This window comes from Microcaecilia unicolor, chromosome 2 (assembly GCF_901765095.1).
Source record: "Microcaecilia unicolor chromosome 2, aMicUni1.1, whole genome shotgun sequence".
Classification (NCBI taxonomy): Eukaryota; Metazoa; Chordata; class Amphibia; order Gymnophiona; family Siphonopidae; genus Microcaecilia; species Microcaecilia unicolor.
In genome coordinates, this window is record NC_044032.1 from 362756771 (window position 1) to 362779830 (window position 23060).

A 23060-nucleotide genomic window follows, 5' to 3' on the forward strand; every position below is an offset into this window, starting at 1 on the left:
TCCCTTTCTCTTTCCTTCCTCCCCTCATCCTTGGGTCTACTGTCTGTCCCTCTGACTTCCCTCCTTCCCATGGTCCAGGATACCCTCCCACTCTCCTCCTTCCCACCCCTCTTACCATGATGCATCTATCTCTCACCTCCTCCCCCTGGGTATAGCATCTCTTCCCCTCCATTCCATGTCCACAGGCCATGTCTCTCCCCCCCCCCACCCCAGCCCCGCCCATCCTCAAACTTATCTTTATTGACAGTGGTCACCAGAAACAGCACTGAGTAATTCATGCTATGTCCTGCCTGATCTGGAGCCTTCCCTCTGCCATGTTCTGCCCTGCCAGAAACAAGCTGTTGAGTCAGAAGAGGTGGGATGCAGCAAACGGAAGGCTCCAGGGTGGTGGGAGGCAGCATATGTTAATCAATGCTACTTCTAGTGACCACTGACAGTAAAAACAAGTTTGAGGGTGGATTGAAATGGGGTGGGGGGGGGGGGGAAGATTTGAATTGGAGAAATGCCGGACTGCAGGCATGGGTGGGTAGAAGGGGAAAAAGATGCCAGACCACAGGGAGAAGGGGACCACCATCTCCTGAAAGCGTAAGAAAAGGGGTGCTTAGCATGCGAGTGTATGTTGGCAGCCAAATGCATGTGATACATGCCTAATGAGTGTGACTTGGTATCTGTGACTATGAATTCTGGACAGACATTTGTATCTAGTATCTTGCTTTCTCTTAGTTACTCGTTCTTCCTTCAACTAAAATGTCCTTCAACAGAACTGCACAGCCTCCAAACTCAGAGGCAGCAGTTCTTTTATCATTCAGTTCACAGGTTTCCTGATGACCAAGCTCCATAAAATTCCATTATATTTTTTTACCTCTCCCAACATTGAGGGAGTTCATTATACTACTCTACTATCTCCCCAACTTGCTTTATCTCATGTTCATACTTTTCCAAAGATACGTGAGCTAGATCCAATGGATGTCAACTCTGACTTCCATGCTAGCAAAGCTGTCCTTAGATTTGTGTCAAGAAACTTCCTTACAGAAATTCAGAAAAGGTCTTAACACTTCTCTAGCAGCAGGCATATGGCCTGGGACCATAATCAGACTATCTCTATTTTGTCTTATTTGTATTTATTTTAAATTATAAATCTGCTAGGTGGAATGGAGTAGTAGCCTAGTGGTTAGAGCATCAGGCTTAATATCCAGGGGTGCCCAATTCAAATCCCACTGCTGTTCCTTGTGATCCTGGGCAAGTCACTTATCCCTCCATTATGTCAGGTACAAAATTAGCTACTACTGAAAAAAGTGTGAACAAAATCAAACATATAAATGGCAAGTGACAGACTCACCTGCAAATGCGCAGTAGAGACTTCCCTCTCTGTCCCGCCCTCGCATCAAGACATGATGACGGAACAGAGAGGGAAGGGAAACTGCGTTGAGGAGTGTACCATATGGAAAGGGAGGGAGGGAACCGCAGAGGTCGCCACTGCTACCGCTCCCCCCCTAGGGTCACCCCCCCCCCTCTGAGGTCGCCGCAGGCCCCCCTCCACCCAGGCCGGGCCCTCTCTTCTCCACTGAACTTACAGCACCGAAACCGCAGCAGGCAGATCAGCTCCCGTTGGTCTTCCTTCCCTGCCTGTGTCCCGCCCTCACCAACGTTACGTCACACAAGGGCGGGACACAGGCAGGGAAGGAAGGCCGACGGGAGGCGATCTGCCTGCTGCGGTTTCGGAGGTGAGGTGCTGTACGTTTAATGGAGAGGAGAGGACCCGGCCCGGGTGGAGGGGGGCGGCAGCGACCCCGGGGGGGGGGGGGAGCGGTAGCGGCGCCCTCGGGGGGAGGGCAGGAGAAATGCTAGACATGGGAGGTCTCAGAAGGAGGGGGGCCTTGGAGCTGGGAGGGATGGACGGAGGGGGGCCTTGGAGCTGGGAGGGAGGGATGGAGGGTGGCCTTGGAGCTGGGAGGGAAGGAGGGAGGATGCTGGAAATGGGAGGTCAGAAGGAGGGGGGCCTTGGAGCTGGCTGGGAGGGAGTTAGACATCAAAATAGAACATACCAATACTTGCCCGTTTTAACGGGCTTAACGGCTAGTCTAAATAAATACATAATAAATGTGTAATAAAATAAATAATAAATGCAGCAGAATATCTGGTAAGGAAGAAAATCTAAAATTAAAGATTTAGAGGGTCATTTACTAACAATTAGCATATGTTGATGCTGTTACCACAGGGCCCATTGTATAAAAGGAACACTGTGGCAAATGACATGTACTAAAGGCCTTAGTATACATTAACTGTTGTAAACACTTGTCACATCAATTTTTCTGACCTACATTTTCTGATTAGTTACAGGTTAAATGCACTAAATATTGCTGCTAACAAGATAAAATTCATGCTCCCCCTTGCTTTGTCCACAGACCCCACTGGATGACTCCAGGGCAGTTTCTGGTGATTTTCTGTGGTGATTTCCAGATAGTACTAATAAAAAAAATCAGCAGACGGCCTCCAGCTGTTAGATTATAAGCCCTTTGAGGCAGGGAAATAAATAACTTCAGTACCTGAACTACAATTGCCTTGAGCTCAGAATTAAAAAGGTGAGCAATTAGTTCTAAAATCTAACATTTTCCAAAAATTGGATTGTCACTTTCCATGCCCACATAGACACTGTTATTGCAATAATTTTATTAACACACACTTGATGCCTTCCAGATTCCCATGAGAGCTAAACACATCTGACAGCCAGCTTCAGCATGATTATTATAATATTATGTCGGCTGTGCTCAGCTATTCCACCAAGAATTTCCATTTCCAAATTCAGTTGAAAACAAGCCATTCATGCTCACACGTGAGATTATTTTGGTGGGTAGGGCACTTAGAAGATTTGCTGTTCAGTACATTTTTCCTTTCGTCTGATAAGTGCCTGTATAAATGGTGAGCAGCTATTTACTGATTAGCTGTTTTTCTCTCTCCTCTCTTGGAACCATATGAGTCATTATTATCGGCTTCCTCTTCAGCTGTTTGTCTATTATTCTCTATTAAAAGGTTAAATGAAATACAGCTGAAGCACACCTGATGCTGGCTTGCCCAGTCTATAATCTCTTTTTCCCTCCCATTACGGATTTGTACACTTACCCCAGATTCCATATAGCGCGCTTAGCATTCCATGCTGACAGCATGCATAAATTAATTGGTTTAATTAGCCAATCAGCGTTAACAGCTCTGAACAAGCAGTAATGAGCACTAATCAACAATAATTAGAATTTACACGCACAAATCACTAAGCATATTATGTAATGCAGAGCGCCTAAATTTTAATGCGTGCCAGCAAAAAAGGGCGTGATTAGGGGAAGGGAAATAGGTATTTCACGGGCATTCTAAAAATTATGCACATAGTTATAGAATATGGCCCTCTGTGCCTAAATCTACATACAAGGATTTACACCGTGTTTTCGCTGGTGTAAATGGATGCGCATAGTTTTAGGAGCTGGGAAATCAACTAAGTGTATTTTACATACCGCGCCTAAATCTAGGTGCTGCTTATAGAATACGCTTAGGCGGAAATGTTTTCTCTGCATATTTTTTTTAGGTGCCATATATAGAATCTCCCCCTTAAGGGGCATTTCTATAATTGGGCACCTCTTTTAGGCACTCTGATGCCATGTGGTGAAGCCTATTCTGTAACAGCATCTGAACACTCAAATTCCACTACAGATTACTAGTGTTACCTGGCATCAGTGTACCTAACAGTTACATGCTCATGCCCCTTCCATTTGTACACCTCCCTTGCATTACAGAGGTAGAAATGTGGTAATGGAGAGTAGATGGAAGGACCTAGGAGGCTGGGAAAGGAGTGAGATGGGAAATGGGAGAGCTAGGCGTACTGAGGGAATGGCACAAGAGAGGAGAAAAGAAAAATGGACAGCAGACACTGAAAAGAGAATTAGCAGAAGACAGACAAGAGAGCAGAAAAGAGAAACTGGGACCAAGATGTAGAAAAGAGTGTTTTATTTTGAATTTATTAACTGAAATATCTTATTTTGGGGTATGTGCATCACAGACGCCTGTCTCTAACAGATGTTTTCCCTTTCAGCTGTTTCCTCTTGTTTTCTTTCCTGCCTCCACTCGGATTTCATCCTCTATCTTCTCTTTTTTAATTTTCAGCTACCTATCAATTTTCCATCTCATCTCAGTTCCTAGCTCTCCTATTTCCTATCTCACTCCTTTCCCAGCTTCCTATTTCCTTTCATCTACTCTTCATTACCACATTTCTACCTCTGTAAAGCAAGCCAGGGAGGTATACATCACAGATGTTTTTATACAATATTCAGTTTATACAATATTCAGTGCTATAGCCTGATGGCTGATTGGGGGGAGGGGGCTTGAGTCCAAAATGGGTGGGCACCAAATTGAATGCAAAATATATGTATCTGAGCTAGCGGGGATCCTCAAGCACCAGGGCCTTGCCTAGGGTCTCTGGTGCCCCCCTGCAGACTATCAGTTGGCGCCCCCCCCCCCTCCATCTAGCAGAACAGGAACAGAAGGGAGCAGGCAAGTAAGCCGGACCTCAGGAAAAAATAGCACTGTATGTATCCCTCATTGATAAGTCTCTGACTCTAAAGTTTAGCAATTTCATTAAAGCAAAATGTATTTTCATAACACTTCACAGATTTCCAACTCAAAATAGGAATGCTAATTCAAAATGTGAGCAAAGTCCTCTTAGTTTCCAAAGATTCTTTTTCTAATCTCCTTTACACCAAAGGATATAATTCAGATCAAACATTTGTCTCTGATCAACTATCTCAGATCAAATATTTATTTCAGATCAAATATTAAGGTTTCCTTGCTTACAGTCACTTAAATCTACCTAGCCTTTATATAGCTTATAGGATTTAAACACTCTTAAACTGAAATTCACCCTTTTCTATTCTTCATAAACTTCAAGTAATCCTGAAATATTCAGATCCTTTTTCACTAGAGAAACCTCAAACTTCAATCTCCTCCAACCTCTTTTCATTCATATTTTCTCATTTACCACATAATCTGGCAGTCTTTTATAATTTCAGTCAACACACACAGGAACTCACAGCTGCATGTCTCTCTTGGCCAAACCGACGGTCAGTTGCTATCCAGGGTTGCCAGGTGGAAAATTTTTTGCCAGCCCAATCCAGCCCCAAAACCAGCCCAAAACCCGCCCAAACACAAACCCCGCCCCTAACACCCCCACCCCCGCGTCATCACCCCGCCCCCGCCATCATCAACCCCGCCCCCGCCGTCACCGGCCCCGCCTCCCCGTCATCGGCCCCGCCTCCCACGTCACCGGCCCCGCCTCCCCGTCATCGGCCCCGCCTCCCACGTCACCGGCCCCGCCTCCCCGTCATCGGCCCCGCCTCCCACGTCACTAACCCCGCCCAAAACGTCACTAACCCCGCCCAAAAAACGTCACTAACCCCGCCCCCCCGCGGCCGAAAAAACCGCCCTGAAGCCCAAAAACAGCCCAAAAAACCGCAACCCGCCGCGGGCAAAAATTTCCCGCGGCGGGTCGCAGAAAACCGCCCAATTGGGCGGTAAAACCGCCCACCTGGCAACACTGTTGCTATCTCACTCTGTTCCCTTCCGGGCAGATTTCTAACAGAAGCTGATCATCCAATCAGAGAGCTCTATTTGAATGCAGATTAACATACAGACACTGTAATGGGAATTTTTAGTGAAAAACACTAGATAAACCCTTCGTTCTTAGACCAAACTTCACACTTTTGATCAGAACCATGCCCTAACATTAAGGCTGTAAACACTTCCATCATTTTTTATTCATAAATATGCAAATGAGAACCTCCCAAAAACGGACTAATTTGCATATGATTTAAACAAATCTGAGCATATGACAACCAAGTACAGACTCCCAGCACCTGAATTCTGCAATTAGATTTAATACAAATACTTTTAAAACTTATTTTAGCACTTTTAAAATTTCAGGTTCTCTTTAATTTGAATGCTGTTCAAGCTCTGAAGCTCACCCTGAGTGAGGAGTTAGCCGTAAACCACAGCATATATAGCAATTTGGTTGCATTATTTCAAATAACTTGAAGAGCCTGCCTGCCTCGGTGAACGGTTTGCCATGAAAAGGAGGGCAGGGGCTATCTCAACTTCAGGTAAAAGATTTTGCAAGTGAGTGGAAGGCAGGGACCGCAGGGCAGCAGCGCCCCTCGAAGGCAGGCACCCCCCCCCCCCTGCCTTGCTTACCCCGCTTACTGCATTGGCACGGCCCTGTCAAGCACCACCAACTGAAAATCCCCTCCTCCAGTCAGCAGTCAGAAATCTCCGAGCTCTACAACTGGTGGCAGTATCCACGAGCAGCCAATGGTGCCCCTCACCCCCACCTCATGTTCAGTTTTCATGCATGCATGAAAGCTCAGCAGACATGGGGGGAGGGGGAGCAGCAGCAGCTCTGAAATACTGCTTCCAGATGCAGAGCTTGGAGAGTTCTGGTTGCTGTGCCTGAGGAGGAAGAGGAGGAGGAGGTGGTCATCAGCTGGTGAGACTTGGCCCACTTGGGAGATGTTAATTTGGGTTGGGGGGGGGGGGGGGCTGACTGTGTTCAGTACAAAATGAAGTGCATTTCTGTTTTTATTTCTCCAGTGTTGCAGTAATTGGCAAGTTTAACTTCTTGAGGTTGCCAGTTCAGTTTTGGTGTTCAAATTTCTAATTCTAATTTGTATTTGGTGAAGGTCTGTCTGTTTTTTGTGTGTGAAGAAGTCATTTAAAGTTGGTTTATGTGTGGTAGTAATAGCGGGTGGGAAGATCGAGGGAGGGGGCAGGTCGGAGAGGGAATTGGGGGGGGGGAGATACTTAATTTGTGCCCTAGGCCCCAGCATGCATAACACCAGCCCTGGGTATGGAGCGGGAGAAGATAGTGTGGATCATTCTGACTAGCAGTGTGCAGCAGATATTTTTCATTTTTGTGTCACTTCCTATTTTCGGTGGGGGGGGGGAGGGGTGAGGTCATTATGCCATCACGGAAGCAATGTTCTTAAGACTGCATGCTCTTTTGAAAACAGTACACACAGTGCATACATAGCTGCACTATTTGTGCACACGTGATGGTTGGGAAAGCTTGCACTCTATTGATGGCATACAATCATGACATTTTGTGTTGTTTTTTTCCTTTCATTTTAATTTGCCAACAAGGGAAAGCATTTCAAATGAATGTGCATTGTTAACTTTTACCTACATGTCCTTAAAAGTAAGACTGCACCTTGAGTATTGTGCTCAATTCTGGTCGCCTTATCTCAAGTGGAGTGAGTGGAGGAGTGGCCTAGTGGTTAGGGTGGTGGACTTTGGTCTTGGGGAACTGAGTTCGATTCCCGGCACAGGCAGCTCCTTGTCACTCTGGGCAAGTCACTTAACCCTCCATTGCCCCATGTAAGCCGCATTGAGCCTGCCATGAGTGGGAAAGCGCGGGGTACAAATGTAACAAAAAAAATAAAAAAAAAGATATAGCGGAATTAGGAAAGGTTCAAAGAAGGGCAATCAAAATGATAAAGGGGATGGAACTCCTCTCATATGAGGAAAGGCTAAAAAGGTTAGGGCTGTTCACAGGGCCGTGCCAAGGGTCTCTGGCGCCCCCCTGCAGACTACCAGTTGGCGCCCCCCCCCCCCCCCCCTGGCTCCAAGGCAGCGATTCTCCTCTCTCCCCTGCCCTCCCACTCCCATGTAGGAACTGCCCGCCCTCTTCTCCCCCCCAAGATCCCGTTCCTTTTTTTTTTCTTTTAAATTTACCTTCCTCCGGCAGCGCAGCGTCAGTGAAGGAGGCGGCGCTCCCAGTCCCGATGTCTCTAGCCTTCCCTTGTTCGCTGCTCACTGCCCCGCCTTCTTCTGACGTCGAAGAAGGCGGGGCAGTGAGCAGCGAACAAGGGAAGGCTAGAGACGTAGGGACTGGGAGCGCCGCCTCCTTCACTGACGCTGCGCTGCCGGAGGAAGGTAAATTTAAAAGAAAAAAAAAGGAACGGGATCTTGGGGGGGGAGAAGAGGGCGGGCAGTTAATACATGGGAGCGGGAGGGCAGGGTAAGCACGCAGCGGCGGCGCCCCCCAGAGGACAGCGCCCCCCTGCGGCGCTTACCCCGCTTACCGCATCGGGCATGGCCCTGGCTGTTCAGCTTAGAAAAGAAACGAATGAAGGGAGATATGATTGAGGTCTACAAAATTCTGAGTGGTGTAGAATGGGAAAAAGTGAATTGAGATTTCACTCTTTCAAAAAGTACGAAGACTAGGGAATACTCAATGAAGTTACATGGAAATACTTTAAAAAAAAAACAGGAGGAAATATTTTTTCATTCAATAAATAGTTAAGCTCTGGAACTTGATGCCAGAAGATATGGTAACAGCGATTAATGTATCTGTGTTTAAAAAAATGTTTGGACAAGCTCTTGGAGGAAAAGTCCATAGTCTTCTACAAGGAGGTTTAATGACAGGAGATGGCTTGAGCCTATCTGGCGCATAAGCCAGTTGGCAGAGCTTGCTGCCATATTGATTTGCCCAAAGCAATAGTAAACGCTATTGAAAACAACAGCAGATTTGTGAGGTTTATATTGTTTTGCATCTTCCTGTTAGGAGGGGTCTGGGGGAAGGGACATAAGGAGTGTTTGGGGGGGGGGGGAGGTTAGGAAATTTTTGAGGTGTCTGTGAAGGGTTATATTCAAAATGGTTTTGGCATTGCTCAGTAGCTTGCTTTGTTATTTGCAATGCTATATTGTGGATTTCATTGCTATGCTATATGCCTTTATTTTTGAATATGATGATGATAGCTATTTCTATGGAAAAAGATATTTCTACTCGCTTAGTTCCCTGCTTCCAGTGCCATAGCCTCACACTTCCTTACCTCCTGCAGCTGTCAGTCCTGTGCAAGCAACGCCGCAAGGCCACCTCCACGCACTCGCTCTCTGATCCCAGCAGCCAGACTATCACAGATAGTTTCTCTGTGCACATCTGTATGCTGCACAAGTTGGCATGATTCTAACTATAACTGAGATAAAATAACAACGAACAACAGCTAATAGTTTGTTTTGGACAAACCAAGATGGCGGCTGCTGGGAGAAATGGCTTCAAGACTTTTGAAATCATGCCTGTCACAAACACAGGACCGCAAGCCCTTGTTCCGCAGCCGGACCTTGACTGTTGTAGACAAGTCCCCTGAGCTGGCACAAGGCAAGGTGATCCTTCGCAAAAACCAAGGCAGGATTGGGCAGGGCAAGGCAAGACTAGACAAGACAAGCTGGACAAGGCAAAAACAGACGAGACAGGAACTGGATCCAGATGAGGCGAGGAAAACCAAGGCAGCAGGGCTAGAACTGGAACCCAGACAGGACAAGGCACTATGCTAAAACTGGATCCAGACGGGACTGGACAAGACAACAAGCAAGACAGACAAGGCTAGAACTAGATGCAAAAGGTAAAGCAAGGCACGAAGGAAAGGAAGGCAAGACAGGACTAATCAGGGCAGGTACAAGAATCCAAGGCAAAGTAAGCCTGGCCGGGTCCAAGGCAAGGCAAATCTGTAGGCTTGGCAGGAACTCGGAGACAAGCAGGGCTGGAAGCAAAGCAAGGCTGGGTCCGAGGCAAGGCAAGGCTAGGTCTGGAGACAAGGCAGGAACAGAGTCAAGACAAGGCTCAGCTGGAATATAAAGGCAAGGCAGGATCTGGGAGACACAGCAGGAACTAGATCAAGGCAGGAACTCAAGACACAAGAAGACATCATTGCGAAGGTGTCTGAGGAGTACTGGATGCTTCCCTAAATACCACACGGCAGGAAGTCACGCCCCTCCTCGGGGTCTACTAGCTTAGCTACCGCAAAGGATAAATAGTGGTACTTCGGTTCATGTGCGCACCAGGAGGGCCAAACCTGGAAGAGCCCCACCGAGCATAGGACACCCAACACCCAGGAGCAGGCTGCCACCCAGAGGAACGCCGTCAGAGAGTTGGTGCGAGACCGACCCCAATACCCCCAAGATGACAGGAGGTGAGTTGAGAATTGAGTCCTGTCATGAAACCTCCTTGGTGTGCTATTAAGATAGAGATGGGGAAGCCAATGTTTGCCCTGGGATTGGTAGCATGGAATGTTGCTACTATTTGAGTTTCTGTCAGATACTTGTGACCTGGATTGGCCACTATTGGAAACAGGCTACTGCGCTGGATGGACCATTGGTCTGACTCAGTATGGATATTCTTATGTTCTTATTGTAAAAACTAAGCTATACCTCTGAAAGACATAATTAAATATATTGTTATCACAGGGTTGCTTAATGCAATCTGTGAAATCCATTTTAACATAATTTAAGAAAATTTGGGCGCTAGGGAGCGCTGCAGGGAATGACAGCTTGACTTTGTTGCTCCAGTGGAGTCTGATAACAAGAATCAAACTGCCATCATCCTAAGACAGAGTTTGGAAAGTTACTCACCTCTTCATCATCATAAACACTATGGCAGCAAACAAGTCGAGTAAAAGGAAGAATCTAGAACTGGTATCGCCACAAAAGTCTGGTCACAGTAATTCAAAGATGCGTCACAGATTATCTTAGAAGAACTATGCAGCATTCGTGACCTCTTAGCTGATACCAAACAAGACACAGCTGAAATAAAAGCTGATTTAGCATCGCTTAAGGCTGAATTTTCTTAGTTTAAACATCGAGTGGATGTTCCGGAAAATAAAATGAGCATGTCGGACAAAAAATGTTAAAACTTTATAGTTAATGTAAAAAATAAAAAAAAAATCGCCCTGCTTGAGAAGGAACTAAACCAGGCTAATAAGGAATAATTTCCAAATACTGGGCCTTCCTGAGGGGAAAGAGGGGCAAGACCTGATTAGATTCCTTGAAACATTTTTGCTATCTGTATTAGGCATCCAATTTAAAAGAGAACTTGAAATTGACAGAGCGCATAGAGTCCCCTCATTCAAGCTAAAAAAAAAATCAAAAATACTCTCAATCTATGGTTATCAAAATGTTGAGATGCTATCAGGTTTTAGAGAGAATGGAAACAGCGACAACTAAAGCACCTATAAAATTTGAAGGGAATTCATTACTGTTTTTTCCTGATTTAAGCAAGCAGACAGCGAAGAACTGTAAGCAATTATTGACATACAGGCTTCAACTGAAGGCCTTAGGCACCAAGTTCAACATTTTTTTATCCAGCCGGCCTCAGGGTAACTCTTAAATAACAAAACCAAGGATTTTTCTAATCCTATGGAACTAGCTGATTATCTGGAAGAATAAGTACATAAGTACATAAGTATTGCCATACTGGGAAAGACCAAAGGTCCATCAAGCCCAGCATCCTGTTTCCAACAGTGGCCAATCCAGGCCACAAATACCTGGCAAGATCCCAAAAAAGTACAAAACATTTTATACTGCTTATCCCAGAAATAGTGGATTTTCCCCAAGACCAATTTAATAATGGTCTATGGACTTTTCCTTTAGGAAGCCGTCCAAACCTTTTTAAAACTCTGCTAAGCTAACCGCCTTTACCACATTCTCTGGCAACGAATTCCAGAGTTTAATTACACGTTGAGTGAAGAAAAATTCTCTCTGATTCGTTTTAAATTTACTACATCGCATGCCCCGTTTCCGCATGCTTCATCGCATGCCCCCTAGTCCTAGTATTTTTGGAAAGCGTAAACAGAAGCTTCACATCTACCCGTTCAAATCCACTCATTATTTTATAGACCTCTTATCATATCTCCCCCCAGCCACCTTTTCTCCAAGCTGAAGAGCCCAAGGTGCTTTAGCCTTTCCTCATATGGAAGTTGTCCCACCCCTTTATCATTTTCGTCGCCCTTCTCTGCACCTTTTCTAATTCCACTATAACTTTTTTGAGATGTGGCGACCAGAATTGAACACAATATTCAAGGTGCAGTTGCACCATGGAATGATACAAAGGTGTTATAACATCCTCATTTTTGTTTTCCATTCCTTTCCTAATAATACCTAACATTCTATTTGCTTTCTTAGACGCAGCAGCACACTGAGCAGAAGGTTTCAACGTATCATCAATGACGACACCTAGATCCCTTTCTTGGTCTGTGACTCCTAACATGGAACCTTGCATGACGTAGCTATAATTCAGCTTCTTCTTTCCCATATGCATCACTTTGAACTTGCTCACATTAAACGTCATCTGCCATTTAGACGCCCAGTCTCCCAGTCTCGTAAGGTCCTCTTTGCTGTGTGACCTGTTTGAGTTGCTCCTGCGGCCTTGCTTACCCACAAATGTTGCTTTTGATTAATATGTTTATATTGTTTGAATGGTGGCAATACCTGGAACACAATTGTTTAATATTATTACCACAAAATTTATCAAGTTCTTACTTATCATGTTGTGTTATAAGTGTGACTATACATAATGTGTGTGTTGTATAAGGCAGAATTATAGAATTGCATGATATATATTTTCATGAGTTTAACATATGAAAGGGATACATAGTCCAATCAAACGGGAAAAAAATATTAACATGTTCATCTAAATTTAAATAGATTTATTGTTTCTTCAGGAAATCCATCCAACAGCTGGACAGTCTATTAAATTGTGTACAAATTGATTTTATCCAGTCTTATACTTCCCTGCTGTAGGGAAAAAATATGGACTAGTATTAAAAGACCTGATATTAACATTGTTTCTCAATCTAATGATCTTCAAGGTAAATGGATCAAAGTCAAAATAGAAATAGATGGTACTACCATTATTATAATAAACCTATATGGGCCTAACCAAACCTGGATGATCTGGCCTTTTATGATGATTTAGCTACCAACATCATTATATGGTTCATATCCTTGTATAATTAGTGGAGACTTCAATCTTATTCTTGATCCGGATATGGACAGGAAGTCATCAGTCAATTATAATAAATCTACAGCATGACATAAGCTACATGATATTATTACTTAAGTGAAACTGAGAGACTCCTGGAGGTTGACACATCTGGAGGAACATGATTTTACATTCTTTTCTCTTCCATATTCCTTCTATTCCTGGATTGATTTATTTTTAATCAGCCATTCACTTGTTAAAAATATGAACACAGCAACAATACATGAAATTGCCATATCTGACCATGCTCCAATTACTTTATCGCTAAATTATTTTGGCAAGAAACTCAAGCATAAGATGTGGAGATTTAATGCATCTATGTTACAGGAACAGGACTTCTGCAGTCATATAGAAGCATCAATCACAAGGCGGAGGACACTTCATGGCCCTGTTTATGGGATTTATTTAAGACATATATGTGTAATATAATGATAGCATATATGGCAAACCTCAATAAACAATGAAAACAATCATTATCGGACTTGGAGTCGCAACTCAGAAATCTAGAAACACAACATAAACAAGGCCTCCCAAAATTATGACATTCTGGGTCGTCTACAAAAATTAAGATACTCGTATGACTTGTACTTAAATCAGAGTGATAAAGATCATCTTTTTACACAAGCTGTTACATATTACGATAACAACAATAAAATTGGTCACCAATTAGCAGAATATTTAAAAGTAAAATCTGAAAAAAGCACCATTCCTGCCCTTGAGGATAATAATAATAGAAATGTATTGACTAGTGATTCTGATATATATATCAGCCTTTTCAAGCATTATCTGAATTATCTGGCAAAGAGCCTACCTCAAGTTTTCTTGAACAGTTATCATATCCTTTGATTAAAGATACAGATAATCAGTTTTTATCAAAAGCTATTGATGAGCATGAAGTTGAGACTGCTATTATGGACATGGCTAAAAAGAAGGACCCTGGTCCTGATGGATTTATTGTGAAATTCTACCATGCATTTAAATCACTGCTGATACCTGTTTTAAAATCTTATTATGAATATAGGATACAGTCAGGACATGTAATGAGTACATTCAAGGAAGCCACTATAATCAAGTTGCTAAAACCAAACAAAGATCCTTTATATGTTCAGAACTATCGTCCTTTATCACTCAAACCTAGACGCACAAATATATGCGAAATTGTTAGCTAGTAGACTACAGAGAGTACTGCTACAAATAATACGCACTGATCAAAATAGTTTCATGAATAGAAAAATATCATCTAATAATAAAAGACTGTTTATAAATGTTATCATACAGGCCATCTTATCATCTCAACCGCTAGAGGCCATGAGATTGGATGCAGAAAAAGAATTTGATCATGTGGAATGGCCTTTCCTGTTTGCTGCTCTTAAGTGGTTCAGTTTTGCACATGTTTTTTTGAATATGGTAAAAGTACTTTATTCAATTCCTACAACTAAGATACAAATAAATGATACATTGTCCTCACCCTTTCATCCAACAAGAAGAATAAGGCAAGGTTGCCCACTCTCGTCTCTCCTGTTCAGCAGAGCCTTAGAACCACTCCTGTTGGCAATAAGAAATAACTCTGATATAAAAGGTATTCAAGTGTGGCAACAAGGTGGCAAAAAAAATTTGCCTATGCTGATAATGTGTTATTATATACAACTTTTGATTTGATTCCACATATTTTAAATGTTATTAAACAGTATGTCCTTATATCTGGATATAAACTGAACGCTACTAAGACAGAGATCATACCACTTAACACATTTAGATACAGTAATGATAGACAAAACTATGAATTTCAATGGACACCAAATAAACTCAAATATTTGGGTATTTATTTTGGCCCATCACTAGAGGAAATAAAGCTTTATAATACTAAGTTGTGAGAGAGGTTATAAAACTCTGCCCCTCACTCTTAAGAACAGTCCCTTAGACAGCCTGAGCCACCATAAGAGCACTAGTCCTGCCCAGGAGGAAGTGAGCTGGGAGGAGGGGTGGAGCCTAAACCAGGAAGTATATAAGACAGGGTCTGACTGAGGTTAAGTAGGCCCAGAGACAAGGAATCAAAGCCCCAGTGTACACCACCACCACCACCACCACCACCTATGGTTAAGAATTGTGACCTGGCTGAGGTAAGCCACTTTTGCTTCTTCTTTGAGACTGACAAGCTTTGCTCTCTGAGGTCTGTGTTTGGGGCTGGGCAGCCCTACGAGCCACAGACTGTGTTCAGGCCATGCCAGCCTGAGGCCTGCTTATTGAACTACAGAAGTGTTCTATCTTTTGTTTCTGGTCCTGTGACATAACAGGCCTCAGGATTCAAATAAATAAACACTTGTTTCTATTTATATCACTTTGTCCGGCTGTGTTATTTCACAGGCCCACCCTCAACCCTCGCTCGGGGTGTCACAAAAGTATATAATGGAATCAATTGTTAAACTAACAAAAATATGGTCACCATTAAAACTGTCTTGGTGGGGCCGTCTGTACACTAACAAGATGATGATTACACCAAAAATAAATTATACACCAAACATGTTACCATTTCTATTGAACAGACAGACTTATAACATAATGGAAACTATCCTGCTTATAATCGAAAGAGAAAAACGTCTATATTGCAACCCAAATCGGGAGATGGGCGTCTTTCTCCCGTGGGCGCCCAAATCGGTATAATCGAAAGCCGATTTTAGGCGTTTCCAACTGCAATCCGTCGCGGAAACGAGTAAAGTTGATGGGGGCGTGTTGGAGGCGTGGTGAAGGCGGAACTGGGGTGTGGTTATCGGCTGAGGAGAGATGAGCGTCTTTAGATTTTGGGTCACTTTTTTGGACCCTTTTTTTCACGAAGTCCCAAAAAAGTGCCCCAACTGGCCAGATGACCACTGGAGGGAATCGGGGATGACCTCCCCGGACTCCCCCAGTGGTCACTAACCCTCGCCCACCAAAACAAAACCCACTTTAAAAACTTTTTTTCCAGCCTTTATGCCAGCCTCAAATGCCGTACCCACCTCCATGACAGCAGAATGTGTTCTATCCTCTGACAGCCTTTCCCTGGTTCCGATGTGGCTCTTGGGTGAGTGTGACACCTTTTCTGTTAAGGACACTGCAGAGTCACATCAGCAATGCATTGTGGTGGGTGTAGGGTATTAGGCTCCGTGATTCCACTAGCTTGTGTTACATGCTCACGATGTTGGTAGTTGGTAGGTTCTACTCCCATGGTGCTTTTCCATCTGCTTACTGGATCAGAGTGTGCCCTGTTTTGTTTCCAGTAGTCCATGAGGTAGTGGCCATTTTTGTAAGCCAGTTTTAGATCCCTTTCACGTGTTAGCCACGTTACGGAACTTAGTTCTTACCTTGAATGTGGCTGAAAGAGGGCATTGTACAGCATTCTGCCAGCTCTGACCTACTGCTCATCTCAGTACCAGGGAGACTCGTTGCCAGTGGGGCACAACCTCTGATCTGCAGTTAACTATGAGTAAGCGTGCTTATTCCAATAAAGGACGTTTTCGGAGAGATTACATAGTAACATAGTAGATGACGGCAGAAAAAGACCTGCATGGTCCATCCAGTCTGCCCAACAAGACAAACATATGTGTAAACCTTACCTTGAATTGTACCTGCCTTATTCAGGGCACAGATCGTACAAGTCTGCGCAGCAGTACTTCCCGCCTCCCAACCACAAGTCCCACCTCCCATCACCGGCTTTGGCACAGACCGTATAAGTCTGCCCTCCACTATCCTCGCCTCCAAACCACCAACCCCTCTTCCCCCCACCTGCTCCGCCACCCAATTTCGGCTAAGCTTCTGAGGATCCATTCCTTCTGCACAGGATTCCTTTATGCATATCCCACGCATGTTTGAATTCCGTTACCGTTTTCATCGCCACCACCTCCCGTGGGAGGGCATTCCAAGCGTCCACCACCCTCTCCGTGAAAAAATACATCTTTCCTGAGGCTGCCCCCCTTCAACCTCATTTCATGTCCTCTCGTTCTACCGCCTTCCCATCTCCGGAAAAGATTTGTTTGCGGATTAATACCTTTCAAATATTTGAACGTCTGTATCATATCACCCCTCTTCCTCCTTTCCTCCAGGGTATACATGTTCAGTTCAGCAAGTCTCTCCTCATACGTCTTGGAACGCAAATCCCGTACCATTCTCGTAGCTTTTCTTTGCACCGCTTCCATTTTTTTAACATCCTTCGCAAGGTACGGCCTCCAAAACTGAACACAATACTCCAGGTGGGGCCTGACCAATGACTTGTACAGGGGCATCAACACTTCCTTTCTTCTGCTGATCACACCTCTCTCTATATAGCCTAGCAACCTTCTCGCTACAGCCACCGCCTTGTCACACTGTTTCATCACCTTCAGCTCCTCGGATACTATCACCCCAAGATCCCTCTCCCCCTCAGTACCTATCAGACTCTCACCGCCTAACAAATAAGTCTCTCTTGGGTTTCTACTCCCTAAGTGCATCACTTTGCATTTCTTCGCATTGAATTTTAATTGCCAAACCTTAGACCATTCTTCTAGCTTCCTCAAATCCTTTTTCATGCTTTCCACACCCTCCCGGGTGTCCACTCTGTTGCAAATCTTAGTATCATCCACAAATAGGCAAACTTCACTTTCTAACCCTACCGCAATGTCACTCACAAATATATTGAACAGAATCGGCCCCAGCACCGATCCCTGAGGCACTCCACTACTCACCTTTCCCTCCTCCGAGCGAACTCCATTTACCACCACCCTCTGTCGTCTGTCCGTCAACCAGTTCCTAATCCAGTTCACCACTTCAGGACCTATCTTCAGCCCATCGAGTTTATTTAAGAGCCTCCTGTGGGGAACCGTGTCAAAAGCTTTGCTAAAATCTAAGTAGATTACGTCTATAGCATGTCGATGATTTGATTCTCCAGTTACCCAATCAAAGAATTCAATGAGATTCGTTTGGCACGATTTCCCTCTGGTAAAACCATGTTGTCTCGGATCTTGCAACTTATTGGCTTCCAGGAAATTCACTATCCTTTCCTTCAGCATGGCTTCCATTACTTTTCCAATAACTGAAGTGAGGCTTACCGGCCTGTAGTTTCCAGCTTCTTCCCTATCACCACTTTTGTGAAGAGGGACCACCTCCGCCATTCTTCAATCCCTCGGAACCTCTCCCATCTCCAAGGATTTATTAAACAAATGGAAGGACAGTTGGAGGAGCTCAGGTGTCAACTGGTGTGCCAATGTTATATAGCAGCAACAAGTCCTAGAGGCCTGCGTGTATGCAGGTCCCTGGAGCACTTTTAGTGGGTACCGCAGTGCACTTCAGCCAGGTGGACCCAGGCCCATCCCCCCTACCTGTAACACTTGTGCTGGTAAATGGGAGGTCTTCAAAACCCACTGTACCCACATGTAGGTGCCCCCTTCACCCCTAAGAGCTATGGTAGTATTGTACATTTGTGGGTAGTGGGTTTTGGGGGAGGGGGGTTGGGGGCTCAGCACCCAAAGTAAGGGAGCTATGCATGTGGGAGGTTTTTCTGAAGTCCACCGCATTGACCCCTAGGGTGCCCAGCTGGTATCCTGGCATGTCAGGGGGACCAGTGCGCTACAAATGCTGGCTCCTCCCACGACCAAATGCCTTGGATTTCGCCGGGTTGGAGATGGCCGGCATTTTTTTTCCATTATTGCTGAAAAACAAACCCGGCGAACTCCAAGGCATTTGGCCGGGTTAAACCGTATTACCGAAAAAAAAGATGGCCGGCCATCTTTTTCGATAATACGGTTCCGGCCAGCTGTAGTGCCGCCGCCAACATAGATCGCCGGCGATGTATTTGGCCGGCGACGTTCGATTATGCCCCTCCACGTTATTTAGATAAATGGTTTGATCCAGAATTATTGTTATTGAAAAGAAAGTATAGACAGAAAGAAAGATTGTTAAGGAAAGAACCTACAGCTGAGAATAAAAGCAGCTGTCAGGCAGTAGTTCATGATTCTAAGTACAGTGCAATCCGCTTAAGTGCAAGGGTCTGGGACCAGAGAAATACATGCAGTTAACCAGATCGTGCACTTAACCGTTGTGACCCAAAGAAGCTTGACATCTGATAAACATATGTACAGTACTGTTTATTACGTACAGTATACAGTCTCCATTAACTGACGTTAGGCTTACTTGAAGTAATCAGTCATAGTCCTCTGTACACTATTGTGTCTGTGAGTTCCATAGACTATGTCTGCCAGATGGTAAAAACTGTCATAGCACTGACATCCAGTGGCTTCCAGAAAGGCCCGCACGGTGTTGAGACTCTCCAGCGCTTTTGCAAAAGTGACAGGAGGTTGTTGAATTTCGTCAGCATGTGCCTCGCTGCTCATTTCATCATCTGTTTCATCATCAGCTGTTGCCTGTGTGTAGGCGCATCTCTCGACATCAGTGCTGTCATCAGCTGTTTGTAGATCGTAATCAACAGCTACGTAGTGATGAATCTCCTCCTCAGTAACACCAGCTGGGATGTCAATAGCCTGTTCATCTGACGCGTTTGCAACAGCTGCATCTGTTTCGTCCCTCTACACATCCTTAACAAAGCTTGCCCGCTTGTAGCAGTTCACAATGGCTGCCTGTGTAACATGATTCCAGGCTTCTTTCTGCATATGTAGGGAATCCAACAGTGATAAATTACGAGCCAGTTCAACAGCACGTTTATCCTTGCCAGTCTGGTCATCCATAACGCTCATCAGACGACGCAGCACAAGAGCCCGATAATGTTGTTTGAAGTTGGCTATTATGCCCTGATCCATAGGTTGGATCATAGAGGTAGTGTTTGGTGACAGGACGACCACCTTGACGTTAGACAGCTTGACATCATCACTGTGTGCAGCACAATTATCACAAAGCAACAAAATCTGACGCTTTTGTGCCCGCATTCTAGTGTCTAACTTCATTAGCCACTGCTTCCAAATTTCCCCAGTCATCCATGAATTTGGGTTAGCCTCATATGACACAGGAAGTCGCTTAACATTCTTGAAGCAACGAGGCTGTTTGCTCTTTCCAATGACTAGTGGTTCCAATTTCTCACTCTCATCCATATTGCAGCAAAGGAGGATCGTCAGTCGGTCCTTCGACGTTTTACTTCCTGTAGTTTCGGCTTGTTTGAATGCAAGTGTTCCATCAGGAATCGCTCGCCAGCAGAGACTGTTTTCGTCAGCATTGAAAATGTCACGAGGTGCAAACTCGTTCAAGATGGTAGGAAGAACTGAAACAACCACATTTTCAGCACCAAATTCATCAGCATCTTGTTTTTCACCATGCTGTTTCTTGAATTTTATGTTGTTCCTCTCCTTCCATCTTTCCAACCATCCAACAGTGGCTTTGAATTGTTAGTCCAAGACTTTCAGCTAGCTGATTAGCTTTCTCCATAAGCAGTGGACCACTGACAGGAAACTGTCTGCTCCTGACTTGAGAAAACCACCGAAGAAGAGCATCTTCTACATCCTCAGTTTTTCCCGCCCGTTTAGATTTCCGGTGTGGATTTGTATTGTTTTGCCAGTCTTCCAGAAGCTGGTCTTTCTGCTTCAAGATACATGAAATTTGACTGGGATTGACACCGCATTCTTTAGCAATAGATGCTTGAATTTGTTTGTTTTCTATTTTCTTAAGAACTTCTATTCGTTCAGCCAGTGTTAAAGTCTTACAGTTGCGCGACGACGCCAGTGTACACTCTAACAACATTCTTTCGCTTATTCTGCCTGTGGCAGTTAACCAACAAAATTTCAAATTTACCGCCCCTTTGTCACGTGCCAATTGGCTTCCATATTCCATGTGCGCTTATGCAGAGTCTTTCCTGCAGAGGAGCGGTCTTAAACCATGCATATAAGCGAATCTTGCACGTATCAGTGGTGCGCTAAACCAAAGTTTGTCCCCTTAGAAATTGATGGCGCCAAAAACGGGACCGAATTACGGCATGCAGTTAAACAGAGCATGCACTTATCAGACATGCACTTAAATGGAGTGAACTGTATATGATATCTGTTAAGAAGGAACAGTTTTATTTTAAGTTGGTAGGAGGAGATAAATTGGATTTTAAGAAATTATACAATTTGCTAGATTCTTTTAACAACGTAGAGGATTTAATCAAACCTTGTGGATTGCAAGTTCCTACAGCTATTGAGTTAGCTTTTTATTTTAAAAATAAGGTGGAGAATATTAGATTACAGTTGCCTATTAAGTCTGAATTTATTATGTTTGACACTTTATCAAATGGTGTTGTTCCAGCAGATAGGATGTGGACACGTTTCTAGGAGATCACAATTAATGATACTAGGAAAGCTTTTCTGAAATATGCAAAATCATCATGTAGTCTGGATGCTTGCCCTGCATATTTAATGCAGTGTACTTCGATTCCATTTCTCCATTTACTAAGTGGTTCAAGTTTACAGTTTCATGCAGGTGTTTTTCCACTAGTGAGAGGAGATATAGTTCTAACTCCTATTCCTAAAAATATTAATGGTAATATGCAGAAAATTAGCAATTGTAGACCAATAGCTTCAATCCCACTTGTTTCAAAAATGATGGAAGGTTTTGTTATCCAGCAGCTTGAGAGCTATTTGGAAAGATTTAATATTTTGCAAAGCTCTCGATCTCGATTTCAGAAAACTTTCAGCACAGAAATGGTGATTAGTTCCATTGTGGCCTTTGGTAGGACATTACTCACTCAGGATAAACATGCAATTTTGATTCAGTTTGATCTCTCATGGGACTTCAATTTGGTAGGCCATGAGATTTCATTATCTACCTTGAGGTTCAAGGCTTTCTCACCAATCAATTTTATCATGTTAAAGGTGGTGGTAGGGTGTCAGAATCCTGGGGGGCATCTTGCGGTGTCCCTCAGGGATCTCTGCTTTCTCCCACACTGTTTAACATTTTGTTATATTCTTTGGGGATAGTTTTGGAACAAGCTAAATCAATTTTTTATATATGCTGATCTTTCTATTCTTTGCCCTGTTTTTGATGATAGACATTACACCTCCTCAAGAGATTAGATTAGAAAATAATCTACACATATACTTTCAAACTCCACCCCTGTACATACCTATTGGCAAAATACATTCCATCATAGACATTTTTGCACTGGATGGTATGTTATATGAAGCCACACATGTGTGAAAATGTCCCATGTGACCAAGTACTGTATACTGAAGTGAGCTACTAAGACCTAGGGATCGACTGTCATTTGCGACAAAATGTCATTTGCTGATAATAATGTGAACTCGGCACACTTCTCTTTTCCAATAGCGCATATATAAGCAATGCTTCGCACACGTGAGATGATTTGCACATGCACACATTATCGGGAAAGAGTGTGCACTCTTTAGGAAGAGTGCATCCTCTTTCACGTGGTGCACACCATAAGACTGCACACTCTTTAGTTCCAGAATGAAAAAATAACAACTGAAAAAAATATATGATAGTTTTTGGTTGTCTATCCTTAAGGCTCCTTTTTTAATGTCCTCTGATGGGGAAATTTTTTTTTTAGGGTATAGAATGATTGTTTTTCATGGATATAAAGTAAGTTTTCTCTGACTTGGCTCCTTTATCTCAAAATATTTGAAAATAATTTCTTGTTAAACATGTTTTACCTATTTCCTTGGGTATAGGTTTCCTTTTAAAATTTCCTCAGAAATGTATTATGAAGACCTAAAATCTGTTTTTTGCATGAACCATTTGAGTTTTCTCTAGCAGTGAATTTCTAAGCTTGGAAACCCTTCCTTCATGTGTGAACTTGGGGAGCTGGGTTTGATTCCCACTGCAGCTGCTTGTGACTCTGAGCAAGTCACTTAACCCTCCATTGCCCCAGGTACAAAATATGTACCTGTATATAATATGTAAACCACTTTGATTATAACCACAGAAAGGCGGTACATCAAATCCCATCACCTTGTTAAGGTTTAATGCAGACTATCATGTAGTTGATGGATTATAATTTGTGATAAAATGCTACATGAAAATGAATGAAATGTAACAGGATTTTGTGCTTCCTGTGTGCCAGTGTTGTAGCCTGTCATCTTTTTATGTTCCTATAATTGCATTATTTTTTTTTTAAAATCAGAGTTCCTGGAATTACAAATTAACCATGGGGTTCTTTTACTAAGTTACAGTAAGCACTAACATGTGCTTACTGCAGCTTAAAATGGTACCTTGCGGTGACTTTGCCAAGTGTGCTGCTACCCACGCTGGGGGCATGTTCTGCAAA

General features: G+C 43.7%; 1 protein-coding gene across 2 annotated transcripts in view; it reads right to left on the minus strand.

The window, feature by feature from the left end:
- Positions 1–23060, minus strand: part of CSGALNACT1 (chondroitin sulfate N-acetylgalactosaminyltransferase 1) — a 387346-nt gene that overhangs the window by 271056 nt on the left and 93230 nt on the right. For both annotated transcript variants that reach the window (XM_030194504.1, XM_030194505.1), the window contains exon 2: positions 14316–14392. The gene's annotated coding sequence lies outside the window, so the exon portion shown is untranslated. The remainder of the gene's footprint in view (positions 1–14315; positions 14393–23060) is intronic.